At 33.6% G+C, this 19064-nt stretch overlaps 1 pseudogene; it reads left to right on the forward strand.

Moving 5' to 3' along the window:
- The first annotated feature begins 244 nt into the window (after positions 1 to 244).
- Positions 245 to 341, forward strand: LOC122105747 (annotated as a pseudogene).
- Positions 342 to 19064: the final 18723 nt, after the last annotated feature.

Below are 19064 nucleotides of genomic sequence, written 5' to 3' on the forward strand. Positions count from 1 at the left end.
AATTTTTGAAATTACAATCAAATCCCAAATGAAAAAGACTTAAAATAATTATTGACACAAAATATTTCAAATGTGAGCAATCGACTGAACAATATAATTTTTTCCAGTATTCACAGAATTTTAGGGAAATAAGATCAATCGCATTGTTAGGAACAATAAGGTTTCCTTGTTACAAATAGGCACCCAAGGATATAAGCCTGTTTAAAGATTGCATCATTAACTACTTAAATTTAGAGGACACTACATGCTTCAGCAACACGTATACCCAAATTAAAATACAGAGATTAACATGGCACTTGCACAAGGATGATATGAAAATTTGTGAAGTATTCCATATTTTTCATTCTTCAGATTCAAGAAATGAAAAACAGTTATTAAAAAGCTGATTACAAAATTACAAATGTAATAATACATGTAATTCATATAATTAAAAGTTAGTTTGACCTCAGTGTATAAAATCTTCACCTTAGAAAGGCCTTTACATAGCATAACCTTTACAAAACTGTTGAAAATAGACAACTTTGTCACTTTCTCCCAAAGAAATAAAATAGTATAAGGACCTAGGAAAAAAAAGAATCTTAAAATGTTTCTATCTGGAATGCAATCTGAAAGGACATACTAATGAACCTATATATTATAAAACAATGTGGAATTTAGAGTATAACTAGGAGACAATAAAAAAAGATTATGGACATTATACAAACATAGATTATAGAATATTTTTAAATAGACTATTTTCAGACAATGACCAGAAATACTTCAGTTTCTCTACTACTCATTTCAAAAGATAAGTTAAAATTATTTCTGATTAAAAAATAACCAACTCTGCAGAAATCATTATAGATGTATATAAAAACTCTTGAATATATTTTGACATCAAATGCAGGCAATTCACTTGGAAGTATTCCACAGAATCCATGAATTTTTACAGTAAGAGATTGTTGCCAGGTGCCAGTAGCCATGCCTATAATCCTAGCTACACAAGAGGCTGAGATCTGAGGATCTCGGTTCAAAGCCAGCCCGAGCAGGAAAGTCCGTGACATTCTTATCTCCAATAAACCACTAGAAAACTGGAAGTGGAGCTGTGGTGCAAGCGGTAGAGCACTCTCTTTCAGCCGAAGAGCACAGGTATAGCACCCAGGCCCAGACTTCAAGCCCCACAACCAACCAAATAAAAAAAAAAAAAACCAACAACAACGAGATTTCTTTTATTTAGATTGTGAAAATATTTTGTAAGGACATAAAAGGATGGACTGTCATTTCTGAAAATTAAGAAACTTAACCAAACCATTAGGACTGAGGAGAACAATTTGTACAGCCTTCCACAACTTCAAAGATGTAGTGATACATACTTTTCCTTTTGGCCATATCAAATGCAGTTTCTTCCAAGTTGTTCTTCAGGCCTGGATTGACATAAGGGTTCAACAGAAGGAGATCCAAAGTATCTTTGCTATCGCAATTCTCAGCATCAAGATGCAAGGGGGTCAAGAGGCCTTTAGTTTTGGCATTGGTATCTGCATCATGATGAAGTAAAAAAGAAGCCACACTGGTATTATTCCATATATATGCATTGTGCTGGGGTGTCCAGCCATCTACAGTTACTGCATCTGTTGCTGAGCCACCAACTCATGGACAATGTCTAAGTGTCCACTGTAGGCTTCCTGATGAAGTTGGGTATATTCATCGTCATCCCTAGTATTCACATGAGTGGCCTTTTAGGAAAGTAGTCTCCACACTGTAGTAAGCTGATTATTTTCAGCAGCCCAAGGAAAAAATTTGTTTGGATCCTTCTCCATTTAATTCTTGCAATTGATATCATTCCTCACTTGTTCATCTTGTTCCTCATTTTCATCATAATTGCCTAACCAGAGACTTTGAATGTCAATGGGAATAAGGTGTCCATGTATTTCCCTACATAGATTGAACTGGTCAGAAATATCCAGTGAATTTTCGGCATATGTTTTTTTCACCATGATTTCTATTCTCTTTTTCCATTATTACTACTCAAAATTATTCTAACTTGAGAGTAGGGAATTTATGGAGAGCAGAGGAAAGATGTTCCTCAATATTAAAAGGTACAGACTCAAAATGAGGACCATGGGTGTCTTTATGTGCAGCTTATTCTAGGAATTAGAAAACATGAAATAATGACTTCTATAAAAATGATCTGGGAAATGTCAAAGCAGAAAGTGAAATGAGGAAACCAAAAACATAAAAGCAAAATAAATTAGGATAATTATGTAACAATAATATTATGCTGATTCTGAACTGCTGTTTGTTTGTTTGTTTTTGGGTCCGGGCATGGGGCCTGAACTCTGGGCTTGGGCACTGTCCCTCAGCTCAAGGCTAGCGCTCTACCACTTGAGCCACAGTGCCACTTCTGGCTTTTTTCTTTTTGCTTATGTGATGCTGAGGAATAGAACCCAAGGCCTCAGGCATGCAAGGCAAGCGCTCTACCACTGAGCCACCTTCCCAGCCCGAACTATTGTTTTGATTATATTCTCTAAGAAGAAAAAGCGAGAACAGATAGCAAAGGACTACTAATATGTTTTGACTTCTCATTAAGCACCTTCAATCACCAAAATCACATGAAAACAATAGACAGGCCTACTTTATTAGATGAAAACAAGTGTCTTTAAAAAAAAAAACAAAAGAATTTAAGTAGTCATGCAAAGGACTTCGATTTTACTACAGCACTATACATTTTTTTATAATGTTGAGTAACAATAAATATTGGATCCATTAGAAAGCTCTTAAAGCTTATATGTTCAATAGTAAGTTCTCTTACACTATATCATGATATTTTTTGCAAATGATCTTACGAAGAAATTTACATTACTAACTTGAATTTCTGACAGAACAATATCATCACTGCACATCTTGCTTTTATCATCTATGTTTTAAATTACTATTTAAATATGTGCATTAGATAAGCATAAAAGAATAATAGAAGCCACGCTGATGGCTCATTTCTTTAATCCTAGCTAATCAGAAAGATGAAATCTTACGATTGAGGTTTGAAACCAGACCAAGAAACAAAAAGTCCAGGGGCTGGGAAGGTGGCTCAGTGGTAGAGCTCTTGCCTTGAATGCATGAGGCCCTGTGTTTGATTCCCCAGCACCACATAAGCAAAAAGAAAAAAAGCCAGAAGTGGCACAGTGGCTCAAGTGGTAGAGCGCTAGCCTTAAGCTGAAGAGCTGAGGGACAGCACACATACCCAGAGTTCAGGCCCCAAGACCGGACCCACACCCCCAAAAAAGAACAAATTAAAAAAATCCATTAGATTCTGATTTGAAGGTAACCAGCAAAAGCTAGAAATGGTACTGTGGTACAAGCGGTAAAATGCTAGCCTTGAGAAAACTAAAACAAAAAAAACCCAACAAATTCTGGGACAGAGCCAGGCCCTAAGTTCAAGCCTTAGTATTAGCACCAAACAAATGAATGAATTACTTAATTAAAATAAATTAAGTGGTCACATGTGGCGAGGCAAGGAAAATGTAACACCAGTGGTGACGGGATTGTGTATTATTTTGTAATGAGGTAAATTATCATTTGTCCTAATCAGTAATATTTTATTTGAACTTCTTTGTACAATAAACCCTGAATTTAGCATGCCTGTATATGTGTGTGTGTACATGTGCACACATGTGTGTATGTGTATATGTACGTGTGTGCTGTTGCAATGTTGCTTGCCATTGTGAACAAGTTGAGGCTGAAAAGATCTAACTGTGTTGCAATATTTTATTTATCAGTATCTGTCATGTCATTTCTATGGAACCACCCTTCTGTACATTTTAGTTGTCAAATAATAACATCATCATAATCAAAGCATTTACAACATTAAGTTAGATAAAAGAGACCACTTTCAGCACTTATTATATGTTAGGTGAGAAGATACAGACATAATTAGGTAGTAAGTTATTGGTGTAAGCTGATTGTCAGTACAAAATATGTATTTGATCTCTTAAATTTTTTATACATTTAAGATATACTCATGAAGTGGGTTTGACTGACTTGACCAAACAAGTATTACTCTCTGGTTATTCCTGTGAAACACAAGGTCGATAAACTCTTTCCAGATTTCTGTTGAAAATAACTTTCTTAGTAAGATCATATCTATTCTAAGAGATAATCAACTCCATATTACATTTGAATATCCCATCTTATTGCCTGAAAATCAGTATTGTGGATATGCTTGTTAGATATTCCTTTCAAAAACAAACAAACAAAATCATGTGTCATCTCCAAATGGTGGATGTATTTGAAGTTGTTTTATACATGCAAAGGGATCTTCACGAATGGCTCTTTTGTGGGATTAACTATTGCAACTTTAACAAATAAGGCTTTTTAAATATCTTTTCCAATATAAATAACATCCCAGAGCGAGTCCTAAATTTCTGAAAAAATTTTGACTATTTAAGTATTATTTCAGTTCATTGACTGTAGAGCTGAAGACATTTCGAAATAAATATTGTTAAGATCTGAAAATGTAAGTAGGTATATAGGCTTTTTATGCATCATTTTATGAAAACCCAATTTTTATGAAAGTAAATGAAATAGAATAATAGAATGTAAGTGAATTTCAGAAGCTAATTATTAGTATAACTTTGTTTTCTATTAACACAGTCCTTTGAATATAGATGATGCAGTTAAATTATTTCCTTTGTGTCTCTTAACTTTAGTTAGTTTTAGAATCTGTATACGTAGAAGAGTGAATTTGTAGTATAAATAAAGGTCTTTAAAATGATTAGGATTAATCTTGTGTTTTGTGTCCTACGCCCAAGAAAATAAGTTATTTTCAAGTGTTAATAGTTTATCATTATCATTATCATAACACATTTTGAAAAAATGCAGTAGTATTGATGTCTTTTTAAACCAATTGTATTCACAAGTTGGAGAGTCTTAAATTCATATGTAAGTCTTGGTGTCTATGAGTTTTAACCTCTTGTTCCTAACATTAATAATAGGCCAGACTGCATTTTGGGGTATATGAAACGTAAAATATTTATCTGGGTTCAAATGTGATTTTTATATCAGTCTTGCTTTAAGAACATTTTAAAGTAATACATTTCTCTCAAAATGTTGGGTGTAAAAGCAATCAAAATACATCTAATGGTAAACAACTTAGGTGAGCAATGTGGAAATGATTGTTTCCATAAGATCTGCAGTCTGTTTCCAACAGGATTTGGCAGGTCGTTCTTTCACTATGACTGTGTTAAACAGAGATGTGGTCCCCAGGCAGTGCAGAGTTCAGTCATGGGATAGTATATGATTTCTACTATTTTGAGCGAGAAATCAAGAATGTTATAGTTGAGCAGTTCCTTTCTCCAGGGAAGTATAAATTGATTATGAACTTAGAGTTTTCATATTACAGTTACTTATTTTCTTTTTTTTTTGGTCAGTCATGGGGCTTGAACTCTGGGCTTGGGCAGTGTCCCTGTGCTCTTCCACTCAAGGTGAACGCTCTGCCTCTTGAGCCACAGTGCCACTTCCAGTTTACTAGTGGTTTATTAGAGATAAGAGTCTCACAGTCTTTCCTGTCCGGGCTGGCTTTGAACTGTGATAATCAGATCTCAGCCCCCTGACTAGCTTGGATTTCAGACGTGAGCCACCAGCATCTACCTGTTACCTATTTCCTAACAAAGTTAAAGGGATATATTATTAGAGTGTGCCCAACAATTTTGGGCAATTTTCTTAGAATTAGTAGATTGAGTGCTGGTATTTTAGTCATAAAATAGAATGAGTTTATTTGATATGGTGGGAATGAGCCACATGCTAAATCTTAACATGTGTGCAATGTTGTAATAGTAATTCCAACTCAGAAGTCTTCAATATCATCATCTGAGAATTAAAAATAGAAGTAGTTCCATTTTATGGTAATATTGTGAGTATTAAATTAGATATCATAGGTAAAGTGCTTGGAAAAACAAGCAGTATTTGATACTTTCTACTTGTTATTTTATCATGTGATGATTCTAATATTTTTACTGTGATTTTTATATTGTGTCTATTTAGGATATGCAATGTGCTGAATTGATATTCATTGCATTGTGAGAAAAATACCTGCAGGTAAAATTTCTGAGGAGGAAATTATTATATTGACTCATGGTTTAAGAGAACACAGTTTAAGATCAGATATCTCCATTGTTTTTAATTATATTCTTATTAAATAGTTGTATGAAGGAATTTCCCTTCAACAAATCAGTTTATAAGTACAATGGATCGTTAAATAACTTTCCCATACACTTCCAAACCTCACCCCACTTTATTTTTTCTAGTTTCATACTATCTGCATTGAATATTATGCCTTCATTGTCTTCCTTCATAGCTCTCTTTATTCCTTCCCTTTGACTTCCCCTCACACCTTCCAAGTGATAGTTTTCTGATATTCATTTTGTAGGATTAAAAGTTCCATTTTATAAGAAAATAAACCTTTTAACTAATCCTCAGCAAATATCATGGGTTGGTTAATACTGTTGTCTAAACTTGCATAAATTTTGGCTTCAAAATACACGACGGAACATGGGTCCTTTGTGTGACTGGTTCTGAATTAACTTACTTAACATATTTTTAGATCTATCTATTTCATCACAAATGATTTAACAGTCTTTATAATGGATGGGTGCAATTCAGTTGTGTATATGTTCTACACATTCTCCAACCCCCCATCCGCCAAAAGGCATCTGGACTGTTTCCATAACTTGGCTATGGTGAATCATGCAGCAGTGAACATGATTGTGAAAGTGATTTTATTGTAATCTTTTGGAAGAATTCATCCCTATCTTTTTGGGAGCAATCCTCTAGCCAATTTTACAGAATATGCACATTCCTCCCTTCATCTCCATCACAACGTGTTGCAAGTCTTCAAAAACAAACTAACCCCTAATGGTCTCAATAAGCTAAAACCACACGGTGCCCATATTTTTCAATACATTTTTTTCATAATTGTACACATAATTTAGTGAGAACCTTTGATGTACTTTCCTAATGTGGGAATGAGGGACATGACAATAGAGTAAAAGTAAGAAATATGCAATGTAATTGCCTATTATCATATTTAAAATCTTTTTCAGCTCTAATTCATAGACCCACTATTATTTTAATCTTTATTTGATTGCTTCATCTATCTCCTAAATTATAACAGGTGATTTAAATACAAAGGCAAAAAAGTGTAGTTTGATTTTAACACTCATGTGTGAGGATCCATGATATGAGCAATACATGGATTGAAATTAATAGCCATTATTTGTTTTGTTAAAGTAAAATTGGTTTTCCCAAACTGATTCTTGCAATACATATTCAATTCAACAAGAAATATTTGACAAATCCTTGTTTTATTCATCATTAACTTTTGTTTCCATTTTATTTTATAACGAATGATAATTTCATAAACCTACTATAGATACAAAAATATATTAAATATTTCTATCTGAGGATAGGAAGGTGGCTCAGTGTTGAAGCGCTTGCCTTGCATGCATGAGGCCCTGGGTTCAATTCCTCAGCACCACATAAGCAAAAAAAGGAAAAAGCTGGAAGTGGCCCTGTGGCTCAAGTGGTAGAGCTAGCCTTGAGCTGAAGAGCTGACGAACAGCATCCAGGCCCAGAGTTCAGGCCCCACGACCAAACCTCCCAAAATTATTTATATCTGTATGCATTGATATATACATACACACATATATTATACAGGTTATAATGCTAATTTATAACTTCTGTAACAATTTACTAAATTATAAAAACATCAATGGCTCATGCCTGGAGTCCTGGTTACTCAGGAGGCTGAGATATAATGATCATAGTTTGAAGCCATCCTGGGCAGGAAAGTCCAAGAGCCTCTTATCTCCAAACAACTAAAAGAAAATCAGAATTGGAACTGTGCTCAAAAGAGTAGAGTGGTAGCTTAGAGAGAAAAAGCTCAGGGACATCACTCAGGCTCTTAGTTCAAGAACTACAATCTACCCTAAAAAGTCTATTTAATTTACCCCTGTGTAAATAGAGTATTTCCATCACCCAAATTCACATCCATTTTCATTTGCAAGGTAACACTATTATGTATGGAGTACCACATACATTATCACTTAAGTAGAAAGCATTGCAACATGGGTTCATTCTATCTCTTTCATGGATTTTAGTCCACCCAAATACTCAAATTTTACAATTATTCCATCAAAGTCATAGCTTTTTTCTTTAATACCCATAATATTAGAGCTTGAATTGAGTGTCTTGTGTCTCATAAATGGGTGTTCTTACCACTTTGTCATGCCCCAACCCTAAATGATCCTGATTAATTTTCAGATAGAATCTGGCTTCCTACTTGTGTGTAATCGTGGGCTCAGCCCACTTGATGTTATTCTTCCTGGAATTTAGAATAACAGATGCCTGGAATTGTGTACAGATCTTTCTACCCAGTCTGGACTTTAACCACTATCCTCACAACAGTACACTCTCATATAGTCAGGATTTTCATAAGCTTACCATAGCTGATTTTTTAAAAAATCTTTGCATTTCCTGCAGGTTCTCAAGTACTGAATTAATTTGTGGTTTTGGGGGGGGGGTTGTTTTCTTTCATTTGAATGTATGCGTTGAGTTTTTCTTCACTTTTCCTTTTGTTTCTTTCACGCAAGTTCTTACCTAAAGTGCTGAGAAACCAATTCTTCTTTCGCAAGATAGTGAAGGTGAACATTACTTAGTCCAAAGCAATTTCAGTAATATTTAAACACCTTCATATTTATTAATGGTATACAAATGCTAAGTTGCTGAGAAAAGTCTTTTTATTTTCACAGTTGTCTTTGGGATACACAGACAGATCATGAATTATATGAAGATAATAAAACTACAGATGCTTGCCTGGAGGAGAAAAACCTATCATTAATTGTTTGACAGTGGCTTCCATTCTCATGAAAGAAATATGTTGCTTTATGCAGGATTTCTCAAAATCAAATTGCTAGGAAGAACCTAAGCAATCATCAAACACTACCGAGTTGAAGGAGATGATTTGACCTCCTGAATAATTGACATTTGGATCAAATAAAAGCAGGCTTCCAAAAAGAGAGTACACTTTAGAAAAACGTAACGAGTTGTATGTAAACTGGTGCTTAGTTGGTTTTGTTAATTTGTGAACTAATACAGGGAAATAAATTACAGCAAGGTTAAAAATTAAAGAACTCTGTATTGAAATACATATTTGTGTGTATGTGTGTGAGTATGTGCACGTGCCTGTACACACATGCGCATGTGCGTGTTCTCATGCATGCAGTCATCATTCTTGTGGCTTGATAGTGCCTGGGCATTATGCCTAAGCTTCTGTGCCCCAGGATATTGCTCTACCACTTGAGCCATTGCTTCACTTCTGGTTTTTTGGAGATAATCGCATGTATTTTCATGATGGGACTGGCTTTGAACAGTGCTCTTCAGATCTCAGCCTCTCAAGTAGCTAGCTAAGCTGATTCAGCCTCTAAGTAGCTAGTTAAAATTCTGCCTGTCCACTAGGCTTCACTGCTCTTTTATTCTTTTCTTGAGGTAATCACAAGTCTAAGTCATGTATATGTCTAATTGCTTTAAAAATATTGTTACTGCTTTGCATCAGAGGTTCCCATCTGTACTCTTAAGTATTGAGGAGGCTTGAGAACAGAACCCAGGACAAATTTTAGTGGACTTCCTTCTCAATCTATAGCTGGGTTCATTGTATCATTTCCACCATCCTGCACTATCCTAGAGACTCAGATGGGAAGGACTGCAGGATCCAGGCCAGCCAAGGTAGGAAACTAGACAAGTTGGTGTGCAACTCTGATGCCATTGGTGATATGAAGGCACAAAGGACAGATCAGGTTCATGTTCTTGTGGAAAGGGAACCACTATCTTAATATTAACCACTGATATTATGCCATCCTAGCAAGAACAATATCCCAAGTGGAAATCCCCACAATTTACTAAAACCAAAATAAGTATATACATTTTCATCCAAAACTTAGTACAATCTGTTGTTTGCTCTAAAATCATCTTTATCTCATTATCATATAATGTGACAGAATAGTTTCTTCATTAAACTTATTATATATTTAAAAGACCTAGAAAATTTTTTCTCTTATTAAGTGCAAACGAATGTCAAATTGCCTCATTTTGTACATATTTGTCTACCACTGAAAATTAATCTAATGTTTATTATAGTAATATATTCTGATTTATTACTTTACTTTGTAACAGTTTTTAAACTTTTTTCTTCTCTGCTGAAATTTAAGTATTTAAATATTATCACCAACGTATATTCCTTGAGTACGTGGGGCAGTTTCTTACAAAGTTTTTAACCAATATCTTCTAAGAATTTTAATAGGTATATTATTTGGTTTATTTTTAATTTCTATTTAATTTTATTGTAAAGGTGATGTACACAGGGGTTACAGTGACTTAAGTAAGGTTATGAGTACATTTCTTATGGAAAGAACATTGTTATCCCCTCATCGATTTTTTTTTTGTATACTCAAACAACTTCTGATGCTGTTGCTGTTGCTGTTGCTATTGAACAATGGGTACTTTTGCTTTTTTTGTTCATGCGTTTTTATTATAAAATTTATATATAGAGGGTTTACAGTTACTTAAGTCAACTAAGTGTACACTTCATTTCATTTTCTAAATTTCAAATTTTGAACTTAATTACTTATTTTCTTTTGTTTCTTTAATGTAATTTTTCAGAGTGGTAGGATTAGTTGATTTAATTTTGCATGATTTTTACACATGTAAATTATTCAGACACATATATTTTGCTTTAAAAATATTTAGCATGTGAATATTTAAAATTATTTTCTTAATTTTTATATGGTCAGTGAATTTAAATAAATTTATTTTCTTATAGTTCTTAACATATTTTTCCAGGTAACAAATACTTACTGTATTTTCAAAAAGCACATACTTTATTAAGAAAGGCTTCATTACCTGGTCACTTTTTTGTAAATATTTGTACTTGAATTAAAAATGTTTAAGATAGGCATGGTGACTTGGGGCTTCCATTTTCTAGCTCTGGTAGGAACTGCAAATAGGGTTTGTAATTCGGGAAAGCCTGAGAAACTATGAGACCTTATTATAAAAATATCCAGAGTGAAATGATTAGAGATATAGCCATTCATAGCGGGATGTAGAGTGCATGGATATCATATTCTAAATCTTGAGTTAAAACAACAGTAACATCAATGTTTTGTCAAAATAAAAGCATATATGTTTCACAATGTTTATTATTTAAAACTTGTTTGCGAAGATTCTCATGTCTTCTATTTCTTAATTTTCAATTTACTTAATCCATAACAATCCAAGTATATTGTGATTATTTTATTTCTACTACTTTTAAATATTATGAGCAATGTTTTGATTTCATATATTAACCTACTTTTACTATTTGTAAAAATTTTCTCTGTTTAATATGAAAATATCAATATTCCAAATGAATGGATGTGGTGTGTATGTGTGTGTGTGTTTATGTGGTTTCTATGTGTGTGTGCTTTCTGTGTACTTTGTAATGCTTGGGAGATCACACCATTGTTTCACATATGCCAGGCCAAGGTTTTACCACTGAACATATTGTCTAGTTAGAATGTAAATAGTTTTTTAAATTATGACTTTAAAATTTTCTTTGCTAGTTTTTTCAAAGTAATATATAATGAAATGTGTACCATATTCTATCCACGATAGCAATTTTTATTGTTATTTTAGTGTTACTTAGAATATTTCCATTGCCTTTCCACTTACAAACTCTTGTGTTTGTTATTGATAAAGGTTTTACTTTGCTTATTTTCTCTCTTCATTGAATTTGCCTTCTTAGTTTACCTATTCTTTCTCTTATTTATTAGGAAATTAATTATCATATTCCTATTGCAATATCTTTACATTGTAAGAGGTCTATACAATGCTTTATTTTCTATTTTATTTTTTCCCACCTTTTCTGACTCTCAGTACACACTATTTTGTGTATTAAAAAAAAAACTTGATTCAGGACACATCGATTATTTTCCTCCTTCTCTTCTCTGAAGTCTTTCTGTTTTTTGAAACACAATACCAATGACATACAGCTCCTATGTGGTCCATCATCCTATTCCCTCTCACTCTCCTCTGTAGTACATCTCAAGTCGTTATCATTCAGATTTATTAGGCTATAGTATTATCTAAATCTTAACTCATTCCTAAATTAGTTTTAGTTGCTTCTAGCATTCCATAAAGACATTTTTCTATATATAATATCTGGGGTCTTGTGTTTTCACAAGGTGAAAAATATGAGTGACTATCAAACATGTAGATATCTCTACAGAATATTGGTCCACTTGCTCAATGAACTCCTATATAAATTCAAGGAATGTAGGTCAGTTAGAACAATCTTGAAAAATGGTGTAGCTTGAGCCCTCATATTAGATTTGAATTTTATTACCATGTTTAGTAGTGAAGAAAACGTATCTCTACTATAAGAATAGACACATATGTCCAACCTTTCTTTAATTTGTTGTGTTTCTGGGTCTCTATTAAGAAAATGTTGGCCTGTGCCAACAAGACCTAGGGTTTCTCCTGCTCGATCCTGTAATGTTTTCAGATTGTCCACTTTTACTCTGAGGCCTTTGATCCATTTGGAGTTGATTCTGGTGCAGGGTGATATATAAGGGTCTAGCTTCATTTTTCTCCAAGTAGTTAACCAATTTAGTAAGCACCATTTACTGAAGAGGTTGTTTTTCTTCCATTCTTTTTTTAGCTCCCTTATCAAAGATTAGATGGCTATAGGTCTGTAGGTACATTTCTGGATTTTCATTTCTATTCCATTGGTCCTGAGGTCAGTTCTTGTGCCAGTACAAAGTTGTTTTGATTACTATGTCTTTATAGTGAAGTTTGAAATTTGGTATTGATATTTCTCCAGCAGTGTTCTTTCCTGCTGAGGATCATTTATGATATTCAGGGTCTTTTATTGTTCCATATGAATTTTTGCATTGCCTCTTCTATTTCCTTGAAGAATGAGGATGGAATTTTGATAGGTATCGCATTGAATTTGTAGATAGCCTTGGGAAGTATTGCCATTTTCAGGATGTTGATCTTTCTAATCCAGAAGCGTAGGAGTTTTTTCCCCTTTCTAAGTTCTGTTTGGATTTCCTTTTTCAAATTTTTTAAGTTTTCATCATAGAGGTCCAGAGCTTCTGCAAGGCAAAGGACATAACTAGCAAGATCAATAGAAAGCCCACGGATTGGGAGAAGGTCTTCACTAGCCATACAACGGACAAGGGTCACATATCTAAAATATACCTGGAATTCAAAAAAATTAAATCCCCCAACAACAAATCTTCAAAGAAACAACTCCCCAATAAATAAGTGGGCTAAAGTCTTAAAGAAAAACTTCTCTGAAGAGGAAAGCAGGATGGCTATTAGTCACATGAAGAAATGCTCAACCTTCCTACCCATAAAAGAAATGTAAATCAAAACAACATTGAGATATCACCTCACTCCAGTTAGAATAGCTAAAATCAAGAACTATAATGACAACAGATGCTGGATGGGATGTCGACAGAAGGGAACCTTATTGCATTGTTGGTGGGTGTGTAAACTTGTTCAACCATTTTGGAAAGCAGTATGGAGGTTCCTCAAAAGACTCCGCATAGAGCTCCCATATGACCCAGCAATCCTACTTTTGGGCATTTACCCAAATGCTCACAAACAAGACCACACTAAAGCTACCAGCACGATTATGTTTATTACAGCATTATTTACTATAGCTAAGATATGGAACCAACCCAGATGTCCCTCAGTAGATGAATGGATCAAGAAAATGTGGTATACACACACAATGGAATTCTATGCCTCCCTCAGAAAGAATGGCATTGCCCCATTTGTTCGGAAATGGAAAGACTTGGAAAAAATTATATTAGGTGAAATAAGCTAGGCCCAAGGAAACATAGGTCTCATGGTTTCCCTTATTTGCAATATCTAGTATATGTCTGAGTCAAGCAGAAAAGGTCAGATAAGGTGATGTTAGGGAAATGAATCCTAAGGTATGTATTCAAATGTTTTTTTTTTCTTTAATTCGATTGTTTCTAACAGATTTATAAGATTATTTCTTTGTTGCCTTCTATGTCCCTCCCCCACAGTATAACCTCTGCTTTCACTGTATTGAGGTTGGTATAATTTGTGCCGGGGAAGGGGAAAAACAAATCGTTTAAATAGGGATACAGGTGGACCCATTGCAACAATGAGAAGTACAAGTTGTCATGTGGACAAAGAACTTTAAAATTTGGTTCTGCGGTGGGAGGATTCGGTGAGATGGGGGGAGGATGGGAAAGGATGTGAACGGGAACCAAAGGAGCAGTCTACAGTGCCTGATTAGAAATGTACTCAATCTTGCCCATGTAATTGTAACCCCTCTGTGCATTATTTTCACAATAAAAAAAGAAAAAAAGAAGAGACACATAGAAGAATGTAACAGATTTATCAAAAATAAATTCTTAGTTTTATGGTCAATACATTTTGACAAGGATGCCATGACTTTATCAAATAAAAATATAATCTTAAATGGGTATATTGGCACTATTGTCCCCCTAGATTTAAAGAATGATCTTAGACTACTACCTCTAACCTTATACAAAAATTTAAAGTAAAAAATAATTATCAAACTAAATGTGAGGTATAAAAATCTATAGAACATAAATGTAAACATTCATGATATTGGATCAGTAAAGGTTTCTAAAAGATTGACATTGAAAGTATTAGTTGCTAAAGAAAAGCAAGAATAAACTGATTAATATCAACTGATTACTGTTCTTAATTCTAAGAAAGGAGTAAAACCATATCCAACAGATAGAGGACACATATTTGTTAATGCTACAATATTAATGCTATAATGATACTGAGTCTTACGTACATTTATAACTTCTAACACCATATAAAATTTTTCCCAAACATGATATTTTTAAAGAACATATGTAAATTAATAGTCAATAAGAGGGGCATATGAATTAAGCTCCTCTTTATGATCTAAGAAAAATTATAAAAAACTCACTGGTATGACCATCATATAAAAAGATGACACAAAATATAGTAATGCATTTGTAGAGAAATATATACTCTCCACATAGCAGAATGATTTATAAAACTGCAATCATTTTAGCAAGCAAATTTTGAAGTATTCAAAAGGTCAAAGAGAATTGTATGATCCAGCGATCACACTTCTATGTATGTATTAAAGAGAAGAAAAAAAAAAAACTTGTTTGGACAGAGAATGTAATTAATTGACAGTGCACTTGAATAGTATGTGTGACACCCTGGAAATAATGCCTCAAATCAAATTTTGAAAAGACACATTATAGAGGATGTATGTTGAACAAAATCCTGTAACTGAATTTTGTATCTATTTTAATGTCTGTTCTAAAGTTTACAGCATTTCTACTTGAAGAAATGCAAGTTTGTGAAAATTAGGCTTGGAAAACCTGTGATTGTACAATTCACTTCCAAAGCACTAAAATGTATACAATAAAAGGAGATAATATATTGCATGTGAAATACATGACAGCCAAAAATATTTATTAAAAATACTTCACACAAATTTCAGAATATATGAAAAGATATCTTGGTGTTGGCTAAAAAATCTTTGTAAACTACGGCTGTTAAAACAAAGATGTGATTTCTCTTTATTTTTAGTTTTTTGATCTGTTGTTTTGATTTTATGCAGATATAACTCAATCAAAAAGTTTATGTGATAAATGGAATATCTAGGAATTATGCATCACTTATGAGTAATTGATAACTATTTCTGGAAGAAACTTTTGGCAAATGACAGAAGACCCAAATCTATTAATCTGCATTTTATGAAAGCCATATGTTACTTCCTCAATCCAATTGCTTTTCTCTACTTTGCTAGGAAGAAAATGTATTCTCACGTTAAGAGCCAATAGCAGTGAAAAGAAACAAAATACACAATCATCTTGATTTATTTGTGAAAATATCAAATGAAATACAACAATTCTACTTAATCGACTCCAAATTTGGTATCTATGAAGATGTTCCTAAATGCTAACATCCATTGATTTTTCGGAATTTTAATTTCTACCAACATATGAAAACTAGAACAAGAAAACAAATACAGTCTTAGAGCAAACCAGCCTTGGACTAATTTTCTTTATTGTTGTGAAATTACAAAAGAATTGATACCATTAAGAAAATGATCCATTCCTATGGAAATCATTTAATAATGTTTATCATTTATAATTCCAATACCAAGCAAGAGTAATTTTATATAATCATTACAAATATCATTTTATTGCAATCTAAAATAGAATAAAAGACAAGTCCCAATATATTATTATTATTCTTAATTTCTAATCATTACCTAAATATCTTAAACAATCTATATAGTCATGTCTTTAATGTAGACGCAAATATTCTATACTTTGTTTTTTTTGGGGGGGGGGGCGGTTCCAGTAGCGAGGCCTGAACTCTGGGCCTGGGCACTGTCCCTCAGCTCTTCATCTCAAGACTAGTACTCTACCACTTGAGCCACAGAGCCACTTCTGGCTTTTTTCTTTTTCTTATATGGTGCTGAGGAATCAAACCCAGGGCCTCATGCATGCAAGACAAGCGCTCTATCACTGAACCACTTTCTCAGCCCCAAATATTCTATAATTTTTACTTATCATTTTCCACGGACATATATTCATGTTTCTTAGAAATGTTCACAGCAGTTAAAAGATGCTTTTGTGAAATTAATGTGCTATATTTTGTTGTTGTTTTTGTTGTTGTTGTTTGCAAGGCCTCGGCATTTTCCCTAAGCCTTGTTGTGGTCACTGCCAGCAGTCTCCAACTTGAGGCACATAGCTAATTCCTGTTTTTAGTGGTTAATTGGAGAAAGAATCTAACAAGTACTTTTCTGTCTGGGCTAGTTTCGAACACAATTCTAAGATCTCATTATGACAATGATCTCTAAAAATGTATGGAGTTTTGTTTTTTTTTTGGATTGGAGTTATTTTTTTTAATTGGCAGAGTACCGTACAGAGGAGTTACAATTACATGGGTAATATAACGAGTACAGTTTTTATCAAGCATTGTTACCTCCTGTGCATTTCCCCTTCCCATCCTTTCTCATACTCCTCCTACCTCCCCCCACCCAATCATCACCCCCATCAAAGTTGAAAAATTCGTTTTTCGACATACTACTTGGACATCTCATTGTTGCAATGGGTCCACCTGTATACCTATTTAAAGGATGTGTCTTTGCCCTTTCCCTCCAAAATTTTACCAACATCAAATACAGTGAAATCAGGGGTTATACCATGGGGGAGGGACATTCAAAGCAACAAAAAATCATTTTATAAATATGTTAGAAACAATCACAAGAAAGAAAAAAAAACATTTGAAGTCAAATCTTATCTCTTAAAACCTACCAGTTTTAAAACCTGCCAGTTTTAAGAGATAAGAGGAGGGGTAAAAATTCTCTTAGATACCAATCCATCTTCAAAATATTTGGTTCCAAGCACTCCGTCTAAAGCATATTCAACAACTAGTAAAACTTCTGTTGGCTGTAACTTCCTCCATGTGTGCATGTATACATGGGTATAAGTATGTGTGCATTAGTGTGTATAGTAACATATATGTGTACATATATAAGGGCATATACACGTATAGGCATATGTAAATAAATATACATTTATAAATATATGTGCACACATATATAAATACATAGATATGTATATGAATATTTATGCATATCAGGTGTTCTGTGATTTAACCTATAGTTCCCAGCACATTGTCTTTCTCACAAAGTGTACATGATAAACTGCTCTGTGTATCTGTGGTATATGATGTGTATCACTTTGTACTCACTTCCCCCATTACCTTGTATCTCATTCCTGTGAACAACTTCAGTCTATTTTCCATATGATAGCTTTGTTTTCATTACATGTAGTTACTTACTGATAATAAAATAAAAAGGTTGTAAAAGAAAAAGAACTTTTAGGTCACAGGTTAAAAGTATTATATTCATCCCAATGATTCCTATGAGATAAAATTTATAATAGTAGTAAAAGTGAAAAGGAATCCTAGATCTGTTTTGCCATTTAGAATGACAGAGAATAATATCACGTCACTGTTATAACTCTTAAAGAATGCAAGGGTAACTGACGGTCGTTATAATGTTCCCATAAAATCAGTGGTACCTGAAGTATAATAGTAAACTAGCAGAAATTCTAAGTAGCAGACATGGAACATGAAAGAAAAAAAGAGGAAATGAAAGAGTGAAAGAGAGAGAAATATCATAATACTGAAAGTGCATAACAGAGAAACAAGAGCTATATGAGAATATTCATACTGCCATCTTTAGATTCTACATGTACGTTTGAATGTATTTGATGTATGATAACCCATCAACATAAAATATAAAGTAATTTTGATAAAAAATAAAGACTCAGAAGAAATTATAAATGCTAAAACAATCTTCACAGAAGGAAAGTCTCAGAGATATTTCATGACTTTGAAAAGGATAAAATAGCTTCGGTTATTAAAAATTTAGAAATATGACAATTCACAAAAATATAAAAAGATATTCATATATTTCATTATATAACCCAAAGTAGAAAGCAAATGTTGTTTAGATGCTTTTTTAAAACACAGTCTCTCAGGTGCTGGGAAGGTGGCGTAGTGGGATAGTGCTTGCCTTGCATGCATGAGGTCCTGGGTTTGATTCCTCAGCACCACATAAGCAGAAAAAGATATAAATGGTGCTGTGCCTCAAGTGGTAGCACTAACCTTGAGCTGAAGAGCTGAGGTACAGACCCAAGATCCAGAGTTCAAGCCTCACAACCTACAAAAACAAAAACAAAAAAGAAAACAAAACCCAATCTCTCACTTTTGTGGCCTCAACTATGTAATACTGCGGGTTCAGCCTAGGGCTAAGATTTTAGGTGTGGACATTTATCAACACTCCTGATTCAGACTCTACTTGATAAAAGTAACTAGTAGATGTCAGGGACAAGCAGAAAAGGTCAAAACCTATGTACAATGACCAAATAAGATGATGTTAAGTGAAATGAGCCCCAAGATAGGGACACAAGGGTTTTTTTTTT

This window comes from Dipodomys spectabilis, unplaced genomic scaffold (assembly GCF_019054845.1).
Source record: "Dipodomys spectabilis isolate Male_0828 unplaced genomic scaffold, ASM1905484v1 ptg000033l, whole genome shotgun sequence".
NCBI classification, from domain to species: domain Eukaryota; kingdom Metazoa; phylum Chordata; class Mammalia; order Rodentia; family Heteromyidae; genus Dipodomys; species Dipodomys spectabilis.